Source organism: Panicum virgatum, chromosome 8K (assembly GCF_016808335.1).
Source record: "Panicum virgatum strain AP13 chromosome 8K, P.virgatum_v5, whole genome shotgun sequence".
Classification (NCBI taxonomy): domain Eukaryota; kingdom Viridiplantae; phylum Streptophyta; class Magnoliopsida; order Poales; family Poaceae; genus Panicum; species Panicum virgatum.
In genome coordinates, this window is record NC_053143.1 from 144,288 (window position 1) to 165,344 (window position 21,057).

A 21,057-nucleotide genomic window follows, 5' to 3' on the forward strand; every position below is an offset into this window, starting at 1 on the left:
GTGTCTGTGCTTCCAACGCAAATGTATAAGCTGCACCAGCACTACATGCGTGCGATGGCCGATTGCATCTTCATGCGGGGCGCAAAGATTAAAGATGACAATTTCTTACAGGGGGGGCCATTATATGGATAAACTGGGAAGAAATTTACCAACTATTCCATCAGGAGGCCCTCAACATCTCTATGGTCGGCTTGTTGGTTCTGTAAGTATTTTACTCTCCTTACGTATTGTTTTGCATGATCTCAACATACTGATCTCTTGATTTATTCGGTATCATGTAGAATGGAGATACATACTTGCAGAAGAAAGGGATACTCTCACCTCGGCTTCATCGACCCAATTACTTGTAATTGGAGGCTTCTACGTGACAATTCCGATGAGATATTCCAAAACTTGTTCAAGTACATAAGCGTTCATCACAACAAGCAAATGATATTGTTTCCTTACAACTTTGCGTGAGTGATTCCTTCCGTCTAACTCTTTCTATTCTGTAATCGAATTGTTTAAACCTTAACTACCAAGAACTGCCTCCGTATAATCTTGCAGTGAACACTGGGTCCTAATTGTCATAATTCCCGAGAAGAGCCTACTCGTGGTTATGGACTCATTGAGGAGACCTCCAGAACAATACAAAAATCTTCTTAACATGATGAAAAAGTAATTCTACCACTACTTCGTCGATGACCGATAATTTGAATCACTTTGTTACTTGACTATAATTGTTCTAATCATGCACATGATTTGGAAAGAATTCGCTAAAAATCATCTAGGCAAATTTGACAAGGAATTGAAGATCAAGACAGATTTTCCGGTACGCACTTGGATGATTCGTTGCACGATTCATTAGTTTTATTATATATTCATGTAAATACCTGATAATTTCTTCTCTCTTAAAGTGTATGAGGCATAAACAAGGCACTGTATTGTGTGCATACTATGTATGCGAGAACATCCATGGTCTGGTAGGTCCTCCAAAGGGCTGGACAGATTGGGAGGAGGAAGTAAGTAAAAAACTTGTTAATATTTGAACTCGTATTTTAATTAGTCGAAATTAATTATCCCCTTTTTCCATAGGTCGGGGAGATGCGCGATAAACTCATACCGGAGGAAAAGATTATGGCGATTCAAGAACAATTCTCCGGATTTATTGTTGAGCAAGTCCTCAATCCAAAAGGCGAATTCTACTATGATGGAATACCTAATATTGACATTCGCAGCAAATATAACAATATACGCGTATATATGTAATTAAGAACGAATATACCTATGTAAATATATATATGTGTGTATGTATTAAATTTCTATTTATGAGTATGTATGTATTAAATTTCCAAAAGGCGAATTCTACTATGTAATTAAGAACGAATATACCTATGCAAATACGATGGAGTATGTATGTATTATATATATAAGCACTCCAATAATATATATGTGTATATATATATATATTTATTTATATAATATTGGTCCTAGACATTTTCATATGTAAAGGAATTCACATGTATAGATATGTGTATACATATATATATATAAGTGAATTAATTTATATATGAAAACTATCTAGGACAAATATTATATAAGTAACTATATATATATATATATTAGTGGAGATCGTACACACTGAATTCCAATACATAAGTTTAATTGAAATGCAAAAGTATAATTGAAATAGAAAAAGAATTGTGAAAAGGAAAATATGAAGAAAAAAGATCTTTTATCCCGGTTGGTAACACCAACCGGGACAAAAGGGTGCGCCAGCCATGTGGGCGCTGGCAGCACCTTTTGTCCCGGTCGCCAGATCCGGGACAAAAGAGCACCCCTTTTTGTCCCGGACTGGCGTTCCCGGTTGGAAAACCGGGACAACAGGGGTTTTCCAACCAGAACAAATCAATGTTTTTGTAGTAGTGACTGCGGCTACAACAACGAGTCCCTTTGCAAACGGCCGCCGACGGCGGTGCGCGCGCGCGGTTCCCAAAGGCCGGCTGTGCGTCTACTCCGACCTTCCGCTTCTCGGCCAGTGCTTCAGGCCGTGCGGTGGGTATGGATGCAGGTCATCATGAAGGAAACCAGCCGGCCTGTGTGAGTGGTACTACGCCACCGCCAGCGAGGTGATGCGCTGGCTGGTCACCTGGGTGTCGTGTGCTCGGCAAAGGGCGGAGGAGAGGGTTTGGTGATGCCGGCGCTGCTAGGTGCTTAGGTATCCAGCATGCCGCAATGGCAATGGAGGGATGAGGCGCGGCGGCGCTATGCCTGCTGCTCTTGGGCGCCTCGCTGTGCGCCAGCGCGGGCGCTCTCAACGTCGTTGGGACGCTGCTCATGTCCTTCAAGGCTGCAGTCACAGCAGACTCGCTGGGCACGCTTCCCGGGTGCGGCTACAACGCCGCGGATCCCTGCGCCTTTCAAGGGCTACCCGCAGCCCAATGCCGCGGCGACCTCGACCTCTCCAGAAATGCCTTCAATGGGAGCCTTCCAGCAACGCTGCTCAACGCGATCGATCTCCAACGGGGCTCCTGGATGCCACAACGGCCACACGCGCGGCCTCTAGGAGCTCAACCTCTGGGGCAACATGCTCGTGGGGGTCTCCCCACAGCACTGTGGAGGCTGCCGAACCTGGTTGCCTCGCTGTGCTAGGGTATGTGTTGACCCAATGCACCACTGGTTCCCATCCTCGACACCCCGCTCCTCCACGACACGGCGACTAAATGGTCCTTTAGTACGGGGCGTTTTAGTTGGTATTAAATGGTGTGGCATTTGGTACTGACCAAGCTTGATGACCGGTACTAGAGGCGTTCTCTAGCTATGATGAGTCCTCTAAATAAAAGAATAAAAAAGAATAGATTATAGATAAAAGTGTGGACATGCAAGCATGGAGAGGTACTATACACTGATAGATATGCATCTGCACTTGGATCCGAGGGAAGCTTGTCGGTGTGCGAGCCCGTCGTGGTCATGGGCATGGACAACGATGCCTACCCAGCCGTCCACTAGCTTGCAATTTGCATCATCATCATCATCTCCTAATAATTACTCATAGATCTAGTATATATGTGTTGCATTAGAGAGATAGTAATTAATATTACTACGTACATGCATGTATATATATAGTAGATAAGGATTATTAATCTAATTAAGTTACTCAGACACGGTCGTGAAAAAATTAAGTTGCTGCGGAGCACGCATATACGTGTATATAATCCGTCGTGATCGATGTGTCCGAGTTTTCTCCATCTCCGTGGTCCTCAATATATAATAATCTGCATCTGCTTGCTAGCCTAGCCGGCCACCATGCCATATACATCTCCATCTCCATCTCCATCTCCATGGATGGGTGTGGATCTCATCATCTGCTACCTCATCTCCATCAACTGCCTGTCTCCCGCGCCCCCCAGTTGCCACTGAAGAAAGCCGCTGATCGGTCGAGCAGCTAGCTAGCTATCTTTGCTTGCTTGGATAATTATTAGACACCATCGTCAGTCAGTTCGATCATCGAGATGGCTTTCAAAGGTATTCTCCGATCCGATCCATCCATGGATTAATTAATTGCTAGCTTGCTTGTTCGATCTTGTAGTTCTTATTTATCTAAGCTAGTTATTATCCCTATAGACTATAGTGGACGACGGAGTGATGATGAGAAAAAACGATAGATATGCTGAATCAATATAACTGCTGCTTTAATTTCTGCGTGCTATGTTCTTTTAATTTCCCACCCAGCAGAGTATGTAAGTAATTAAGTAAATAAAAATAAATGCATGGACACTTAGCTTTTTTTCTGATTAGTCCAGCAAATTCTTCCTTATCCGATATGTGTGTGTGTGATCGATGTGGACAGCGGTCCCATCCCCATCTCGGCGCTTGCTCGCTTTGCATCTCTTGTCCTTTTTTGGCAGCTAATATAATATTTACATACCTCTCTCTATATACATAATAAACAATTTGGTCGTCATATTAAATAAATGATAATATTCATCCAGACAAAAAATCTATCTGAAATTCTTTAAACAAATATTTGATATATATCGCAGGCGGTCAACCTCATGTACTTTCATGGCCCCTATCTGTCGATCCCCTCCAAGTCAACAAGTTAGTGCTCCTATGAAATGGACATAATATAAACATTAGAATATTTAATTCATGCGGGAATGTTAATTTATTTCTCATGTACTAATTAAGCTTCGTTTTTCTTAATACAAATAACCAGGTATAAATGCCTAAGCCTTTTCTATATATAAAAAAAGATTCCAACGATCTAGTAGACCCTTTGGATCAAACAAATATTTGCCAACAATTCCTTTGAAATTGCTTGGAAACCAGCTATTACAAAGAAATTTAGGAGAAAACATAATATGATATATATGACTTTTCTGTCATGTACGATTCCTTTTCATGTTTAAAGGAGGCCAAAAGTAAAAGTAGCTATATATGACAAAATTAAAAAAAAATGCACACACTACTGAAAGCTGGCCGAATCCAATTCCATGTATTTAGTTTTTTCTGATATTGATGTATACACATGATCATTTATCACCATCGTCCCACATGCATGCATCCATTTTCATCTTTATTTACAAGTATATACCTACTATCCACTCCACCTTTACTTTGTTCTATTTTCTCTGTCACGCTAGTCCAGTGGGTTCACACTGTCAGAGAAATGATTTTGTATTTCTTTTTCTGTCAGCTTCATTTCTAGAAGTTTATGATCCTCCCATCCCATTCTTAGCTTTGAGGTGGAGATAATAGACGGTGCTTTTGCCAAATGCTTCATTGTGTGTATTGTCAAAGTTAATACGATATATATATATAAATAAAAATGCAAGCAGCAAGCTACTCCTACTAGCTAGTTATGCTGTGAGTGGAGTGATCGAAGTGAGCGATGAAGTGCAGGACTTCCACGCGACTCCCGGGGATCTTGGAAGTCTTCAATCCAGACGCCGCCCCCACCTCGCGGGAGCCCATCACCTCCCCGTTCCTCATCGCCGATGAGGAGGTGCAGGAGGACGACAAGGATGCTGCCGCGCAAAGGGCCGCCGAGTGGGGCCTCATCCTCCAGACCGACAAGCACACCGGCCGGCCGCAGGGCGTCACCGCCCGCCCCTCCGGCTCCGGCCACACCAGCGAGAGTGGAAACTCCCTCGACGACAAGGCCGCCGCCGGCATACCTCGGGTGTCGGAGGAGCTACGCGCCGCGCTCTCCGCGTTCCAGCAGACCTTCGTGGTGTCCGACGCCACCCGCCCCGATCACCCCATCCTCTACGCCAGCGCCGGATTCTTCAATATGACCGGCTACTCCTCCAACGAGGTCGTCGGAAGGAACTGGTGGGTCGCTCCCTACACTTGTTCGCCTAATTAATATAATATATATGTATATTATTAATTAATTGATTAATATCTGTGCAGCCGCTTCCTCCAGGGCTCCGGCACGGACCCTGCCGAGATCGCCAAGATCAGGCAGGCGCTCTCAGCTGGCTCAAACTACTGCGGCCGTCTTCTCAACTACAAGAAGGACGGCACACCGTTCTGGAATCTCTTGACCATTGCCCCCATCAAGGATGAGGATGGCAGGGTCCTCAAGTTCATTGGGATGCAAGTAGAAGTGAGCAAGTACACGGAAGGGACCAAGGATACGGCTGTGCGCCCCAATGGATTGCCAGAATCACTTATCAAATATGATGGTATGTACTAATTAATTAATACTGCTAGTTAATTTGTCTGTCATTTATTTTCCAAACCAAAGATCAGCAATACAAAGTTACTATCAAACTGAATAATGCAGCAAGACAGAAGGATCAGGCCCGTAGCTCAGTCTCTGAGCTTCTGCTTGCCCTCAAGAATCCTAGATCATTGTCTGAATCAAGAAACAGCACCTTAAAAAGAAAATCACAGGAAGCAGAATGTGTCTTTTCGACTCAAGTTCCTGGCAAGAGAACCTCCGAAAGTGGATCTCGTCGAAGCTCTCTGCAGAAAATCAGTGAAGTACCCGAAGGAGGGAATAAAAGTGGAAAATCTGGCTTGCGTTCATTTATAGGGTACGGTAACAAATAAATCATATATATCATGTAGTCACAGCATTTGCTTTCATATATAATTTCCTTGCTGAGTCCCTGTTCCTTTCATTTAATTTACTGCCACATTTAATTCTTCTATGCAGTTTTCTTGGTATGGGCCATGGAAATGTAGAGAAGAACATGCTGAAACCAAGAAAAGATCTGCTAATTGACAGTGCCGATGAAAGACCCGAAAGCTTTGATGATGATTTCAGGAAGAAAGAAATGAGAAGGGGTATGGACTTGGCTACTACACTTGAACGTATTGAAAAGAATTTTGTCATCACCGATCCAAGGTTACCTGATAATCCAATTGTAAGACAACAAAGAATTAACTCAGATCTCTTCTACCTCTAGCATCTATCCTTTCTTCTTTCTGTTGACATGGATACCAAATTTCCCTCAAACTGCATCCATTGTTTGGTCCTTGTAACAGATATTTGCATCGGATAGCTTTTTGCGATTGACAGAGTATAGCCGTGAAGAAATATTAGGAAGAAACTGCAGGTAAATGATAACCTTTCAACTGCTCATAAACTAGATATTAGAAAAGAAAATGGAGGCATGTATGCTACCTGCCTGCCCCTTGCAATTTTCATGCACCGTTTAATCATATATAGTTAGGTACAGTGAGAAAATCTTCAAACTGAACCGATTTGTTCTTTATGTTGTAGTGGCTAATGAATCGCTTGGCATTTACTTCTCTTGCAGGTTTCTTCAAGGACCTGAAACTGACCGTGGAACAGTAAAGAAAATAAGAGATGCCATAGATAACCAAATAGAGGTCACTGTTCAGCTGATAAATTACACAAAAAGTGGTATGTAAGATCATGATGCAATTTTTTATGACCCAGATATATCGAATGTAGTTAGATCCACTGCTTTACTAATACATGATTAGTAAACTACAAATTTCTGGCATATAGAGGTTGATAATGTGCAAATATCTATTTTCTATGATTGCGAGCTTAATAAAGTTGCATATGGTTGTTTAACACTTGACCAGGTAAAAAATTCTGGAACCTCTTTCACTTGCAACCAATGCGTGATTAAAAGGTACTATAATATGGGTCATGGTAATTATATTGTACTCCAGATATTTGGTTTGCAATGTTTTGCATGTGAATTGAGATGTATCTTACTTGACTGTTGATCAGGGTGATGTTCAGTACTTCATTGGGGTTCAGTTAGATGGAACTGAACGTGTTCGAGATGCTGCTGCAAAAGATGGTGCCATGCTGGTTTGTGCCTACTTTACTAAAAACTAGCATATCTGTGCTCGCTATCTCATCAAGTACCAGGAAAGAAAAGAAGAAGAAAATACCAGATATATGTGTGGCAGCTAATATGTTATCAAAGGAAGCTTTCTGTAGTGCGTGCTTACACTATTTATTAGCATTTAGCAACATCAAACTTTTATTGAATATTTAGCTTTCTTAAACCCTGGTGGTCAACATTGGTAATAGTAGACTCGTGGTATTATGACATCCTAATATAAAATCTCCATAGTTGGCATCCTTTAGGTTAATTCATGTTCTGGTGGCTTCCATCCTTAATTGGCTTGCCTTTTGTTTTAGTTTGAATAAAATAATTTTCACCACTAAATTTTGGGTACCTTAATTTCTAAATTTCATAGATGAAAAATGTCGTACACGTTAACATTCAATTGTTCATTTACCAGGTTAAGAAAACTGCAGACAACATTGATGAGGCTGCAAAGGAACTTCCTGATGCTAATTTGGTCAGATAAATAAATACTCATTTTGTTAATACAACTAAGTATGGTTGGGTACTTCTAACAGAAATTTATGGTCATATTAGAGTCCGGAGGATCTATGGGCTAATCACTCAAAACCAGTCCTACCAAAGCCACATATGAAGGATACTGCATCATGGAGAGCCATCCAAAAAGTATGTTATACGCCTATATGAAATTTCACCAAATAGCTACTACTAGCATGCCATTTGCGAGGCTACTGGATGAAGGGAACAATCATGGAGACACTTGAGAGAGCAACTCGCATATATTCTGCAGTAGAATTTACTAGTCTCTGCAGTATATATAGCTAATCAGGAGGTTATTTGAGACAAGTGCTTATAACATTTTTTAAATCTCCCTGATTGAACATGCAATTTTTTGTAGGTTCTTGAGAATGGTGAAAGCATTGATTTAAAACATTTCAGGCCAGTAAAACCTTTAGGATCTGGTGACACTGGCAGGTAAGTACTTCTTTATTTTGAATGGAAATAGTACTGGATTAATTTACCAATTATAGTTTTAGACAATAAAAATGTGCATTATTTTTGAATCGCAGTGTCCATTTGGTCGAGTTGCTTGGTACAGGTGAATACTTTGCCATGAAAGCTATGGATAAAAGCGTCATGCTTAACCGAAACAAGGTAGGACTTACAAACTTCATGACATATGAAATTTTAGCTATTACCATCTTCAATTGTCTCTTTATATATCTTTATAATACCTCTAGGTCCATAGAGCGACCGTTGAACGACAAATCCTTGATATGTTGGACCACCCATTCCTTCCCACATTATACGCATCATTTCAGGTTTGTTACATAAATAAATATTATTCTAACATGCTATGATGATACTTGACTGGTTAATATTTATTCTCCTTATTTTTATTCTTCTTTTGTTGATGATATTTTGATTAATTTCTAGCATCTCAGTATTGCCATACATATGTCACAGACCAAGACACATATATGTCTTATTACTGACTACTGCTCTGGTGGGGAACTTTTTATGCTCCTTGATAGGCAACCTATGAAGGTTCTAAAGGAAGATGCAGTAAGGTATACATTGACTTGAAACTGTTTCTTTTGCTTAGATGTCATGCATTATTCTCCATTGTTTTATGTGGCTTAAGAAGCTGTTAACCATATAAGCTGTTTGGAGACATGACTTTTAGAACTTGTAAGAAGAAAATATTGAATAAATATATTCTTAATTGTCATAGACATGTTGATCTGGTCCATAATTTGGTGCTTGTTATAGTAGGAGACAAGAAACATTGCTTGATATATTGCTTCACGATTGTTTCAGGTTTTATGCTGCAGAAGTGGTCACAGCACTTGAATACTTGCATTGCCAAGGTAGCCATGCACACCATATTACTTATTCTATACATGACATTCTCTTGGAGTGGTGGTGGATAATAGCATATCTATCAGTATATAGATCAATATTAAATAGCATACTTGAATCCATTTATATCTTGCTTGACCAATATTAATCATTTGGCCACCTCAAATGCATATTTTGGATAAGAATTTAACCATTCGTGAAAGTGGTGGTCTTCCTTAGCCGACAAAAGGGGGAAAAGGAAGTTCCTTGCACTTGTTCATCACACATGTACTAGATTTACCATTTCTAAGTGTCTGTGGCCCCCTCTTCTAATCTATTCCCCCAACAGGTATAATCTACCGGGACTTAAAGCCGGAAAATATTTTACTTCATAGAGATGGGCACATTTCCTTGACGGACTTTGATTTGTCTTGTTTGACATCCTGTCTACCACAGGTAAAATAACTTGAGAGTTGAGGGCTATTATTTCAACTTCTTAATCTTGTTTTTCTTAGTAGAAATTGATAACTAGTCCTGTCGTTTGATATGATAGGTGTTTCTTCCGGAAGATAATGATAGGAAGAAAGGGAGGAAGAAGAGCAGGGGTTCTCCCATATTCTTTGCTGAACCAATGCGAGCATCAAATTCGTTTGTTGGTACAGAGGAGTACATTGCGCCTGTATGTGTATTTCTTTAATTTATCCAACAATTTCTTGTCTATATTTTTCGTGCATGATAGTCAGTCAGCATGGTTTGTTGAATGGATCCTGGTATACATGTTGCAGGAGATCATTACCGGAGCTGGGCATACAAGTGCTGTCGATTGGTGGGCTCTAGGTAGCTAATGTTGTGCCAAACAAAAAAAAAACAAAAAAATATGCATTACATGCTATACAATAATGAGTGAGGATTCATGTTTGTTTGTTGGATCAGGAATTCTTCTATACGAGATGTTGTATGGTTACACCCCATTTAGAGGAAAAACAAGACAGAGGACCTTTGCAAATATTCTGCACAAGGACATCAGATTTCCTACGAGTATAGAGGTGAGTATTCAGTAATAAATATTTGATTCCCTTAATTTTTTTTTATGGATGGTGTGAGGATGGAATGCAGGTGAGCCTGGCGGCGAGGCAGCTGATGTACCGGCTGCTGCACCGAGACCCTGCAAACAGACTGGGGTCCTACGAGGGCGCTTCGGAGATCAAGCATCACGCCTTCTTCCGCGGCATCAATTGGGCTCTTGTTCGGACCGCCGCACCGCCCAAGCTAGAGGTGGCTGATACAACTGTTGCTGCTAGTCACACGGATATCTTCTAAATTTTAGAAGAAAAATGGTATGATAAAGTTGGCAAAAAGAAATCAATTGATGGTCAACATGGTAATGATTGTTTCAAAAGTGTTGGCATGTCGTCAGGATGTGTGATGCAAATGTAATGTAATGCTAATACTCCAACACCATATGCTAATTTACCATAGTCATCGTAATTAAACGAAATAAACATGCCTTCTCTCTATCTTTTTTTGGTTATTATTCTTTTAGAGGATTTTCATTTTCTTTGGTTAATTAAGATCCACAGGGGAAAACACGGGGGGGCTGGGGGCAGCGCGCGTGACTGGGAGCAGTCACGTCGCACAAGCCCCCTCCCACTCCAGATTTTTTTTGCCTAAATAAGCTCAACAAACAGGCCTACATGTAATCCAATTAAATTTATTTTAGAATAAAATATTTCTTTGTTTTGGAACAATTTTTAATTGTTCCATCAATAAAAAATTTTATTTGGAAAAAAGAAAATTGTTCGGGAACAAAAAACTAGTTATTGAGCGTTGTGTGATGGTTTGACTGCCAGTCGCCTGAGCGAGGAGCGCTACTGGGGTCACGTTGGTGACCCCAACAGATTTGTTACCCACTTGTCACACCCGGTTTTAAGGACAAAACCGAATGCATAGCTATATGTATGCCAGGATCAAGTTTCATACATATAGAGACATCATAAGTGAATAATCAGTAACAGTATCACGAAAAAGAGAATAAAAACAAATAAAAGACTATCAGAGTTTACAGCTTATCCTGAAAACGAAGACTCCAACTTCACAGGCAATCGACTGGGGGCTGCGTACGCCTAGAACTCAGTAACATCTTCAATAGACTCCACCATAACTTTCTCCTTCTGAGCAGCAGTAAGCAAGGGTGAGTACACTTATGGTTGGTACTCAGCAAGGCCACAAGAAATAACCAGAATGTGATTTATATCCATCTTTAAGTTTATTAATCATGTGAGGGTCCAAGCCGCTCCTGACCGTGAGCACGGCTAACCGGTTAGTTTTAACTCTGCAGAGGTTGTACACTTTCACCACAATTCGCGTAAAAGTTCCGAAGAATTTTGAACCCAACCACGCAATGTGCTAGCTAGGCACAATATCACACTTCCGAGGTGTGATTGCATAGGGACGCTACGAGGCCTTTACAAAGATTTCCTAACCTATGACAATCCGCTAAGGATTCAAGTCAAAGCGGTCATAACACTGTCCTAATGAGGTGGTACCTTGCCAAAGGACCATTAAACAATACCAATTGCCCCAAGAGGACCGAGCTATATCCCGTCGATGCATCCCCTCTTGCCCTTTCGGTAAGACTGTCACAAGCAAGAGTCTCTAATTAATCAGCCAAGACCAGAGCCATATAGTATTGTGGTTGTAATGTTTTCTTGGGTGGTTCTCCATGTTCCAATTAAATCATCATAATACTCTTGTAAATAAGCATAGACAGAAAGATGGTTAGGGTCACTTGCCTTTCTCCAACAAAAAGTTACTCTTACTGCTCTTCAGCTTTTGCTCACTTGGAAATCTTGATCTTCAATCCTTGAAACAGCGATCCTTCTACTCGGAGCAATCACCGGGCAAACATACAAAGCAAACAAGAAGATACATCTAAGAACAATACACCAAAACAAAGAAAGTCTTTAAAAAAACGCACTAAAGGATAGGGTTCGTTGCTATGGTTACGGAGGCGCAAGAAACACAGAAAACGGAGCTAAAACGGCGATTCTATGGGTTAAACGGGGAGTTAAGGATTTAGTCACGATTAGCCAAAGGGTTAAGGACTAATGGAAAAGATTTGTAAGACACAACAAAGTGTGCTCACAAAGGATAAAAAGGTTATAAAGCTATCGCACACGTCACAAGGATCACGTGAGTGCGAGAATCGCTGAAAACGGAGTTGAAACGTGAAAGATATGGCTAAAATAAGGTTCTAGGGGCTTATTTATGAAGAAACAGGGTTTCCAGGGGCTAGATCTGAAGAAACCAGGGACTAAAACGAAATTAAACCTAAACTACAGGGGCTAGCTTGAAAAACTACAGGCTAAGGACGGTGGGTTCTATTTTGGAAAAGCTCAGGGGTTAAACCATAAAATAAAGGACTGGTTTGTAAATACTTTTCAACTGCATAGGACGGCGGGTTGATTTTCTAAAAGACCAGGGGCTCTTTTGCAAAACTTCCTCGATTGACCGGTACTAGTTGGGTTGACTTGGGTCGAAACGGATCACCGTTGGATCTAGATCCAAGGGCCGGGGCAAAAGGGGGCGTCAACCGGTGGCTATAAGTCCGGCGGACGGCGGCGCTTGGCCGGGGGCTCACCGGAGTAGGCGTTCTAGACGCCCCGGGCTCGATTTGGCTCGGTACTTGGATGGGGAGGGAGAGAGCGATGCAGTGAACTCATCTGGGTGCTCGGGGCAGCGAGAAAACGCGGCGGAGGGAGCTACGGCGGCGAGGGGCGGAACGGTTGCGCCGGCGAGCAATATTATGCGAGTGAGAGCGGGATAGGGGTGGAGGAAAGGGGACGCGGCGTTGCTCACCCTGCTTCGGAGCTCTGGGGATGCTCAGGCGCCGAGAGAAGGCGGCGGAGCGGCGGATCCGCATCGAGCCCGAGCTCGGCGGCTCCAATGGCGACGGCGCGGCTAGGGTTTCGCGCAGGCGAGGGCGGCGGCTTGCTAGGGTTGGGGCTCCAGGGGGTGCGGCAGCGCTATTTAAAGGGCCGCGAGGCCGCCTCGGCGTGCGGGTCCATGGCCGCAGGAGGCGTGCCCAACACGGATTCGGTTGCCGAATCCCGGTCGAAAATCGAATTGGAGTCCGGTGCGGTTGCGGCTCGCGTGGGATCCGGGTCGGCGCGTGCGAGCGAAGCGGAGCTGCTGGGGGCCTCGGGACCAGCTCGGCACGGGCGGAGGCCCACGGCAGCGGCGGAGCACAGCGCGGGGCCAGGAGCACAGAGCAGAGGCGGGCTAGAGGGGGAGGACGGATCCGACGAGCGGGACCCGCCTGTCGGCCGGGAGAGAGAGAGGGGGCGCCGATCTGGGCCGAGAGAGAAAAGTGGGCCGGCGGGAGGGGGAGTTTGGGCCGCGGGAGAAGAAAGAGAAAAGGAGGTGGGCTGGGGCGGCTGGGCTGAAAATGTTTTTCTCTTTTTTTTCTCAAAACCAAACAAACAAATTCAATTCAAATTCAAACACAAAGATTTGAATTTAAATTGAACTTCAAACATTAAAACAAAGCAAGGAGGCTTGAAAGCAACACACAAACAACTTCATTTTATTTTTTTAGAAATTCAAACAAGTTTTATTTATTTCCTCTAAATTCCCAGCGAACAAAAGAAAATGTTGCAAAATTTTAAAACTATGAGAAAATCGTTGCTTTATTATTTTCTTTTAATCACATCCTGAAATTTGAAAATTTCAGGGTGTGACACCACTACAGATTTTCACTACAGATTTTATGTTGCTGGGCCTAAATTGACCCATAGTCAAATTTGTTCTAAAAACAAATTTATTTTATTTCGGAACAATTTTTAATTGTTCTAGCAATACAAAAAATTTGTTCGGGAAATTTTTTTATTCTGGAACAAAAAGTAATTATTGGGCCTTGTGTGATGGTTTGACTGCCAGTAGACCGAGTGACTCCTAATATTTGCGGAAAACACATCTGCATAATTTTTGTGGGCCGTACCGTACTTGCATACTATTATCTTGGGCTGGGCTGGGCTGGCCTTCCCCCATCGTTTTCTTTTCTTTTCTCTTCTCTTTTGGAGAAAGGAAGAGAGAAGCCACGCGAAGCCAAGTTCAAGCGACGTCCCTCCGAGCGAGGAGATAATGGCGCCGCCGTCCCGGTTGCTGCTGCCGACGTTGCAGATTCTCCGGCACCGCTGCCACTTGTCCACTTGTCACACCCGGTTTTAAGGACAAAACCGAATGCATAGCTATATGTATGCCAGGATTAAGTTTCATACATATAGAGACATCATAAGTGAATAATCAGTACAGTATCACGAAAAAAAACTAAAACAATTAAAAGACTATCAGAGTTTACAGCTTATCCTGGAAACGGAGACTCCAAACTTCACAGGCAATCGACTGGGGGTTGCGTACGCCTAGAACTCAGCAACAACTTCAATAGACTCCACCATAACTTTCTCCTTCTGAGCAGCAGTAAGCAAGGGTGAGTACACTTATGGTTGGTACTCAGCAAGGCCACAAAAAATAACCAGAATGTGATTTAAATCCATCTTTAAGTTTATTAATCATGTGAGGGTTCAAGCCGCTCTTGACCGTGAGCACGGCTAACCGGTTAGTTTTAACTCTGCAGAGGTTGTACACTTTCACCACAATTCGCGTAAAAGTTCCGAAGAACTTTGAACCCAACCACGCAATGTGCTAGCTAGGCACAATACCACACTTCCGAGGTGTGATTGCATAGGGACGCTACGAGGCCTTTACAAAGAATCCCTATATGTATGTGTTGGTTCCTGCCGTGCGGTCCCTCAGAAGACGCAGCTTCCTTCACCCGCTCCACAACACAAACTCATAACCACCAAGCGGAACAACCCCAACACAACATACAGTTCATCTAATTACTCAGCCAAGACCAGAGCCCATTAGTATTATGGTTGTACTGTTTTCTTGGGTGGTTCTCCATGTTCCAATTAAATCATAGTACTCTTGTAAATAAAGTATAGATAGAAGTATGGTTAGGGTCACTTGCCTTTCTCCAACGAAAAGCTACTCTTACTGCTCTTCAGCTTTCGCTCACTTGTAATTCTTGATCTTCAATCTTCGAACAACGATCCTTCTACTCGGAACAATCATCGGGCAAACATACAAAGCAAACAACAAGATACCTCTAAGAACAATACACCAAAACAAAGAAAGGCTTTAAAAGAACGTACTAAAGGATAGGGCTCACTGCTATGGTTATGGGAGCGCAAGAAACGCGGAAAACGGAACTAAAACGGCGATTCTATGGGATAAACGATGCTTCAGGGATCTAGTCGCGATTAACTATAGAGTTAAGAGCTAACAGAAAAGATTTGTAAGACACAACAAAGTATGCTCATAGAGGATAAAAAGGTTACAAAGCTATTGCACACGTCACAAGGATCACGTGAGCGCAAGAATCGCTGAAAACGGAGTTGAAACGTGAAAGATATGGCTAAAACAAGATTCTAGGGACTTGTTTGCAATAGATTTAAACTTTCAGGGGCTAGCTCTAAAGAAACTAGGGACTAAAACGAGATTTAACCTAAGATACAGGGGCTAGCTTGCAAAACAACGCACTAAGGATGGTGGGTTCTATTTTGGAAAAGCTCAGGGTGTTTTCTGTAAAGATTTGGACTAAAACAGAAATAGTTTTGAACTGCGATGGACGGAGGGTTGACTTTTGAAAAACGGAGGGGTTTATTTGCAAAAATGACCACGGTTGAACGGTATTTGGTTTAGTTGACTCGGGTCATATTAGATCTGGGCCGCTGGATCTAAATCAGACGGCGGGAGTGGATTGGGGTGGGCTGGCGGCGGCGCAGAGCTAGAGCGGGCGGAGCGGAGCTCGCGGCGGCGCATGGCGGATGGCGGCGACGGCGAACAAGACCGAGCGGAGCAGAGCGAGAGAGAGAGGGAAGAAAAGACGGAGGAAGTTGCTCACCGGAGAAGAAGGAAATTGTCGGAGTCGAGGAAGAAGGCATGGGGTCAACGGCGAAATGGCGACGACTCACGAGAAGGAAGACACCACGACGAAGAGGACAACGAGCTGAGCACTGGGGTGGCGTCGGATTTCACCGGAGATGCACGGATGCGGAGGATGGTGGGATTATGGGGAAAAGATTATTTTAGGGATTTCCAAACAAGGAGCCTCCCTACGGGTAGTCTATATTTTTGTGTGGAGTTGCAATGAGAGGTTGGTTTAATATATAGAGAGAAAAGTCTCGCCATCCCACATCAACTAGCAATGTGGTACTAAACCTTCCTCCCATGCTAATGAGCTTTACGTCCCATGCTAATGAGCTTTACGTGCCTTTAGCCCATTAGGGAACACATGAATGGGCCCTTGAGGTCCATTAGGGATTTATGCACTTTTGATAGACTTAGCCCATTTAAAATTTCGGAATTAATTATTTTCGAAATTAAAATAATTCTAGAAAAATCTAGAATTCATATTTAAAGTCCGAAAAATATTCCAAATGGCCCGAAAATTCTAGGAAAAATCCTAGAAATATATTGGGACCTAACTAACTCAAATAAAATATTTGGAGCTCATAAGAAGATTTGGAAGAGCCTCTAAAAATTAGAGTTTGCTCTAGAGAAAATGGAAAAAGAATCCAGAAAATTCCGGAAAATTCCCGGGAAGAATTTTTTGATAATAGAACACGTTTGGAAAGGTTTTCACACTCAACAACACTATGCATGTGACATGAATGCATCACCAAAAGAACAACATCATTTAATTTGAAAAACAACCAATATTTATTTTCTTTTACACTAAATTTTCTGTGAAGAAAAATAAATGTTGAGAAAATTTTAAAATTTTGAGAAAATTATTATTTTTAATTTTAATCACATTCTGAAATTCAAAAATTTCAAGGTGTGACGCCGTCCAAGGCCGTGCTCTACGACGAGCATGGTGCCCCCGAGCAGGTGCTGAGGGTGGCGGATGCGCCGCCCGTCCATCTCGGGGACCGCGACGTCTGCGTCCGGATGCTGGCCGCCCCCATCAACCCCTCCGACATCAACCGCATCGAGGGCGTCTACCCCGTGAGGCCACCGCTCCCCGGCGCCGTCGGGGGGTACGAGGGGGTGGGCCAGGTCCACGCCCTCGGCCCCGCCGTCACCGCCCCGCTCTCCCCCGGCGATTGGGTCATACCGTCCCCGCCCTCTTTCGGTAATGCTTCGCTTGCTGTGAGTTCCAATCAGCAAGCCACTGAATTTAATTTGGCCGCCTGCCTGCAGGGACATGGCAGACCTACATCGTCAAGCACCAGAGTGTCTGGCACAAGGTCCGCAGCGATGTGCCCATGGAATACGCCGCCACCGCCACCGTCAACCCCTTGACCGCGCTCAGGATGCTCCAAGAATTTGTAAAACTCAATCCTGGTGCTCTTCTCACTCGCTTCATCCATGCTTGCTACTCCAAGCAAGCAGAATACTTACTCGTCATGGCCTTCAATCTCCACTCTCAGGTGATGCCATTGTCCAGAATGGTGCTACCAGCATTGTCGGCCAGTGCGTGATTCAGCTCGCCAAGCTACATGGAATTCACACAATCAACATTATAAGGGACAGGTAACTCGTCTTCTCAAAACATTAGATATCAGGGATTTTGTTGCTGTCTTGGCTTTCTACATGATTGTGGCAGTTTTCTCATGCTTGCCCTCTGAAATTATTAAGTAATCTGTACCTGTATTGATTTAGGCCGGGCTCAGAGGAAGCAAAAGATAAACTCAAACAACTTGGTGCGGATGAGGTGTTCATGGAATCTCAGCTAGACATGAAGAATGTCAAGAGCTTGCTGGTACTGCTTCACTACCTGCTTTATCAAATTACTGATCATCATTGACCTTGTCAGCTAATATAATATTTTGTTTACTTGCCAATTCTTCACAAAAGCCATGCATTGTCTGGTAAAAGTTGAAATTCTTTGCTTGAGACAACTGAGAAGGGACTTTTTGCTCAACTTAGGAAGGTTACAATCTGAGGTTGGCAAATACAGTTTAGATTAGTTCTACTAATGCAGTAATGAACCATGAACTCATTGTTTTTTTTTTCTGCTTGTGCTATTATTGCTTTATACTGGCATACAGCTTCCAGTTTGTTTATCTATAAGAAGTAAGCTTTTTTCAAGTGAACCAATCCATTATCTATTTAACGTTTTATTTTGTGTCATGTTAGGGTGCTTTACCAGAACCTGCATTGGGATTTAACTGCGTTGGAGGAAATGCCGCTTCTCTGCTACTCAAGTTTCTGAGGTAGTGAGGTTGCGTGTTGAATTTGACAAAGTTAGAATGTTTATTTCATGCATAACCATAACCCTTGTTCTTTAGGCAAGGAGGCACCATGGTGACTTATGGTGGAATGTCCAAGCGACCTGTCACTGTTCCTACTTCATATTTCATTTTTAAGGTCAGTACACCAGACCCTGCTTGTGAAATTGTGCTTCCCAGTTTTGCACTATATGATACCGTTATGCCATCTTAAATTTTTTAATGCTAATAGTAAAGCGCCTAGAGTTCATGCAAGCAATGTTTCTGCATCAAAATTGTCACATTTGGATTATGCCCCTATCTCTCATTAGATGAGAATGAAAAGAAACTAGTACTGAATTTTTAGCATGCTAAGACAATGAAACTATTTGATAGATGATTTCCTCCAGGATAGTTGTATTGATTTCCCATTGGTTATATGTAAGCCGCTAAGTTACTTAACATTGTGCAACACTTTGAAAGGATATTTCCCTGCGAGGGTTCTGGCTACAGAGGTGGATGAACTCAGATAAGGCAGAGGATTGCAGAACAATGATAGACTACCTCTTGGGCCTGGTGCACGAAGGCAAACTCAAATATGAGTATGCGATGTGATGTCATTCTACTCTTATTGGATTGCAGTTGATCTTTTTGGCATGCTCTCTCATCTGGAGGATATTGTTGTATGAGGCATGAAGACAGAAATGATGGATCACATTAATTTGCATGCAGGATGGAGCTGATTCCGTTCGGTGAGTTCAGCTTGGCTCTGGAGAAGGCCCTGGGAAAAACATGGAAGCCAGCCAAAGCAAGTTATGAGGTTCTGAGATGAAAGATAAGAGGGGCTATAGGGATTATCAAAGTATCCCTCCCATTGATGTGTACATTCTTACAGTTGGTTATGTCAAATGTTTGGCAGAGCGACTTGGGAGTTTTGTGAAGGAAAAAAGGCCGCGCAGTCTTGATGCTAGATTCCTGTCCGAGCGAGTTCATCGATCTTTCATTGCAATGAACTAATGAAGGGGCTAAGTGAGTGAATTACCACGAGATAGCAGTTGTACACATGGGTTGTGCGTTAAGTATTTTTGTTTCTGGAATACGCTATCTGCGTCATTAGTTTGTTTAGGCGGATGGTTAATACGAATTTAATAGAGATTTGTTTCTAATAGTATATCAATCGTTTTTGTGAAACACATAGTTTGGATAGTGAGGAGAACTAGTTGTTCCCCTATTTGCTAAGGAATCAAGCAGAAGCTCTAGGTGTATGGGCCATTATAGTAGTAATAATATGAAATAAAAATGTTCAGTGTCTAAATCTGCTAAATACTCTCTGTATACATCAGGTAAAAAGTGTCGGTGTCCCGACCTGGGGGCCTGGATCCCAACTAATAAATATTGCGTGTTTCCTCGTCTCAGATGATGATGCAAGAGGCAATCACAAGAACGCACGGTTTATTCTGGTTCCGGCCGCGGGGCCGTACATCCAGCAAAGGGGGTGTGCGAGGGCACTGTATTATCTTACACCCGGAGTGCTTGTAGTAGGGGATACAAGCGAGGTGAGAGAGGGAGGGAAGCTCCCAAGTCTCTGCTAGGAGTGGAGTCGGTTGAGATGAGTGCTCGGTAGTGCTGAAAGTTCTCTTGGGAGATAGAAACCAGAGAGAGAGACTAATTAGCCAGCAGCCTAGAGTCCAGTTAGAGCCCAGAGAGGCTTAAAGGGTGTCCGCCTCCTCCTTTTATAGTCACAAGGAGGGGGCGGCGTACACGAGTGTAGGGGCGCGGAAGTCGTCGTTTTCCCCCGAATCGCGGGTACAGTGGTCGAACACTGTAGGAAGTACATTGTGAGAAGGCGGCGCGCGTCGCAGTCGTCCTGGACATTGTCCTTGGTCCTGTGAAGATCGCGCCGGTCATCCTGCAATGTCCCGCAGGCGGCGTGGTGGTGGTGTGTAGTGGGCCCTGTGGACTAGCGGTAGTAATGGCGCGTGACGGTCCCGGACCCCATGGTGGGAGTGCGGGCGTGCACACTAGAAGGTCCGGGGGACACGTGGAAGTCCCGGACCCCTTCCCCAGTGGGAGGCGAGTCCGGATGGTCGGCGTCGGTAGAACAGTGATGGGAGCAGTGCCGAGCCCATCTTGTTCCGCGTGCAGGTCCCAAGGCACTGCTACAGCATCCGGGATGGCGGAATGGTGACCGGAGTCAGCGGATGGGGACCCCGGTCACATCCACTGTGGGAGTGGCAGTCTGACGCCGCCCGTCCTTTGAGCCGTGGCGGAGTGGCTGGCCTTTAATGCCTTCGTACGGCGGTCGGTTGGGCGGCGGGGCCGTTTGTCCCTTGTGCCGAGAGACGGCCTCGAGCGAGGCAGAGATAAGTCACCTGCTCGAGGGCGGATCCGCTACCCTCGACCGAGGCGGAGATAAGTCACCTGCTCGAGGGCGGATCCGCTACCCTCGAGCGAGGCGGAGATAAGTCACCTGCTCGAGGGCGGATCCGCTACCCTCGAGCGAGGCGGAGATAAGTCACCTGCTCGAGGGCGGATCCGCTACCCTCGAGCGAGGCGGAGATAAGTCACCTGCTCGAGGGCAGATCCGCTACCCTCGAGCGAGGTGGAGGTGAGTCACCTGCTCGAGGGCAGATCCGCTACCCTCGAGC

At 43.7% G+C, this 21,057-nt stretch overlaps 2 pseudogenes across 1 annotated transcript; both read left to right on the forward strand.

Annotated features, from left to right (window-relative positions):
• The first annotated feature begins 3,297 nt into the window (after positions 1 to 3,297).
• On the forward strand, positions 3,298 to 10,635 carry LOC120643359 (annotated as a pseudogene). The gene is made up of 21 exons (XR_005662990.1): positions 3,298 to 3,504; positions 4,885 to 5,316; positions 5,398 to 5,672; positions 5,774 to 6,026; positions 6,149 to 6,359; positions 6,481 to 6,551; positions 6,756 to 6,862; positions 7,051 to 7,100; positions 7,202 to 7,285; positions 7,726 to 7,785; positions 7,866 to 7,955; positions 8,188 to 8,264; positions 8,360 to 8,444; positions 8,531 to 8,611; positions 8,757 to 8,860; positions 9,111 to 9,160; positions 9,481 to 9,587; positions 9,685 to 9,810; positions 9,917 to 9,968; positions 10,065 to 10,177; positions 10,248 to 10,635. The product of XR_005662990.1 is annotated as a phototropin-1A-like (transcript).
• A 6,430-nt stretch (positions 10,636 to 17,065) lies between these two features.
• On the forward strand, positions 17,066 to 19,236 carry LOC120643360 (annotated as a pseudogene).
• The last annotated feature ends 1,821 nt before the right edge of the window (positions 19,237 to 21,057 follow it).